General features: G+C 73.5%; 1 non-coding gene across 1 annotated transcript; it reads left to right on the forward strand.

The window, feature by feature from the left end:
* The first annotated feature begins 1,029 nt into the window (after positions 1-1,029).
* LOC135978905 (5S ribosomal RNA) lies at positions 1,030-1,148 on the forward strand. Its single transcript, XR_010596256.1, has one exon. It is a non-coding gene; the product is annotated as a 5S ribosomal RNA (ribosomal RNA).
* Positions 1,149-3,151: the final 2,003 nt, after the last annotated feature.

The raw sequence follows: 3,151 nt of genomic DNA on the forward strand, positions 1-3,151 counted from the left end.
GGCCAGCAGGTGAACCCGTTCGATTCCACGGGTTGACCTGGTGCCCGGGAGGGGACTCTGAAAATTTTTCAGCCCTTTCGACTCGCGGTTGACCTGGTGGCCGAGAGGGGACTCGCACGGCAGGCAAGCCGCCCTGGGCTGACCCTCCCCGGCCGCAGCGAGGGACTGCCTCCCGGCCGACAGGATCGGGCCCCTGGAAGTCTGGGGGGGGGGGGGAATCGCCCCACGCCTCCGAGGAGGGCTGCCCGGGCGGGCCTGGCCCCGGAGCTCGAAAAAAAAAAAAAGGATCGGGCCCACTAGAGACATGGACCAGGCCGCCCTGGGCTCACCCTCCCCGGCCGCAGCGAGGGACTGCCTCCCGGCCGACTGGATCGGGCCCCTGGAAGTCTGGGGGGGGGGGGGGGAAATGGAACCTGACGCCTCCGAGGAGGGGACGCCCAGGGAAGGAGGGAGATCCGGGTTGACCTGGTGACCGGACGGGAAAGAGGCCACCGGGCGTGCCCCCGTTAAAACCCCTAGGGGTTGACCTGGTGGCCGGAAAGCAAACCGGCCACTGGGTAGGCCGGTCGGCAACCTAGGGGTTGACCTGGTGGCCGGGAAGCGAACCGGCCAGCAGGTGAACCCGTCCGATTCCACGGGTTGACCTGGTGCCCGGGAGGGGACTCTGAAAATTTTTCAGCCCTTTCGACTCGGGGTTGACCTGGTGGCCGAGAGGGGCCTCGCACGGCAGGCAAGCCGCCCTGGGCTCACCCTCCCCGGCCGCAGCGAGGGACTGCCCCTCCCCACCCCCCGGCTGACAGGATCGGGCGCACTGGAAGTCCGGGACAGTATTTTCCCCGACGCCGGGGAGGGCGGGCGGAGGGGCTCTGGCGGCCAGCCCGGGCCCCGGAGCTCGAAAAGGAAAAAAGGACCGGGCCCGCGAGAGACGGGGGCCCTGCCGCAGGGGGGGGGGCAGTCCGACCGGGGCTCACCGTGCGGCAGGCCCGGGCGTCGGCAGGGGAAAGCGGGCGAGGAGGCGCGGGGCCGGGTGCCTACGGCCATACCGGACCGAACGCCCCCGATCCCGTCCGATCTCGGAAGGTAAACCGTCCCGGGCCTGGCTAGTACTTGGATGGGTGACCGCCTGGGAATCCCAGGTGCCGTAGGCAGCTTTTCCCGGTCCGAGTCAGCTCTCTCTCCTTTTCTGGGGGGGAAGGAGAGGGGGGGACGGGCCGGAAAGCCCCTCGTCGCTCCTGCCGAGTCGGAGGTCGCGGCCGCAGGTCACGGGTCTGGGCGCCTGGGGTCCGGCTCCCCACCCACCCGGCTTCCTCCGCGGAGGACCCCCCCCGGGGCCACCGAAGCCGCTGGGGGAGACGCCGGGCATGGGGCGGACTGGCCCGGACCCTCCCGGCCGCCGGCCCGCAGGTCCGCCCCGAATCCCCCCCCGCGGCCACCCAGGCCAGGCCTGGCCAGGCGGGACGGACGGCGGGTGTCCAGCGCCCAGCGGCTTCCTCCAGCGGGGACCCACGGACCCCAAAGCCGCAGGGGGAGGCCCCGGGCCTGGGACGGACTCGCTCGGACCCCCTGCGCCCGGCCGCCGGCCCGCGGGACCGCCCCGAATCCCCCCGCGGCCACCCAGGCCAGGCCTGGCCAGGCGGGACGGACGGCGGGTGTCCAGCGCCCAGCGGCTTCCTCCAGCGGGGACCCACGGACCCCAAAGCCGCAGGGGGAGACCCCAGGCCCGGGACCGACTCGCTCGGACCCCCCGCCTCCCCTGCGCCCGGCCGCCGGCCCGCGGGACCGCCCCGAATCCCCCCGCGGCCACCCAGGCCAGGCCTGGCCAGGCGGGACGGACGGCGGGTGTCCAGCTCCCAGTGGCTTCCGCCAGCGGGGACCCACGGACCCCAAAGCCGCAGGGGGAGGCCCCGGGCCCGGGACGGACTCGCTCGGACCCCCCGCCTCCCCTGCGCCCGGCCCCCGGCCCGCGGGACCGCCCCGAATCCCCCCGCGGCCATCCAGGCCAGGCCTGGCCTGGCGGGCCGGTGTGCAGCTCCCCCGGGCTTCCTCCCCCGACGACCCGCGCCCCCCTGAGCCGCAGGCGGAGACCCCGGCCCCGGGGCGGACCGGCCCGGGCTCGCCCGAGCCCCCTGCGCCCGGCCCGCAGGACCGCCCCCCCGAATCCCCCGGGAGAGGCCCGGCCTGCACGCCACTGACGACCCGCGGCCCCCAAAGTCGCAGGAGGCGCCCCCCCCCCCCCGGTTAGCCCCGTCTCGCTCCGCGCCCCCCGCCCCTCGCTGCCGGGACCGGGCGCCGCCCCAGAGTCAGCCGCAGCCGGCCGGCCTGAGAGCTGCCCTCCTGTGGACGACGGTGAGTTTACCTTGATACTAACCGGCCGTCAGCCAGGTCAACCCCATTGCTAGACTGGGGTGGACCTGGTGGCCGAGTGGGGACTTGGAACATTTGACAGCTGCTTCCCGGGGCTTGACCGGTTGTCCTGAACGCCCCCCACCCCCACCCCCAGCCCCCGGCTCCTGCTCCCCTCTCCCCAGCCTCGGTGCTCCGCTCCCTGCCTCGGAGGCTGCCTCTCTGCGGCGCCTGCATCGCCTCCGAGGACGCGCACCCTCCGGAGGCTGGACGTAAACCCACCACTGCCGCCGACCCGGCTCTCCGAGGGACGACTGTGAGGCCCCCCACCCCACCCCACCCCCGGACCGCCCTGGGGACGACTGCTAAGCCTCCCCCACCGGACCGCCCGGGGGAAGACTGCGACGCCTCCCGCCAGGCCCCCACCCAGCCTGGGGGAAGACTGCTAAGCCTCCCCCCCACACACACACACACACACTGTCGGGGGATGACGATTAAGCCTCTCCCGGACTGCCCGGGGGAAGACTATTAAGCCTCCCCTGGAACCACTATTAAGCCTGCCCCCGGAGTCCTCGGGGGATGACTGCTAAGCCTCCCCCACCGGACCACCCGGGGCAAGACTGCTAAGCCTCCCTCCCACACACACACACACTGTCAGGGGAGGACTATTAAGCTTTCCCGCTGGAGCGCCCGGGGCGGACGACTGTTAAGCCTGCCCCCGGAGTCCTCGGGGGAGGACTATTAAGCTTTCCCCCCTGGAGCGCCCGGGGGGGGGGGGGGGGGGGACGACTATTAAGCCTGGCCCCCG

The sequence above is a fragment of the Chrysemys picta genome, unplaced genomic scaffold (assembly GCF_011386835.1).
Source record: "Chrysemys picta bellii isolate R12L10 unplaced genomic scaffold, ASM1138683v2 scaf515, whole genome shotgun sequence".
Taxonomy (NCBI): domain Eukaryota; kingdom Metazoa; phylum Chordata; order Testudines; family Emydidae; genus Chrysemys; species Chrysemys picta.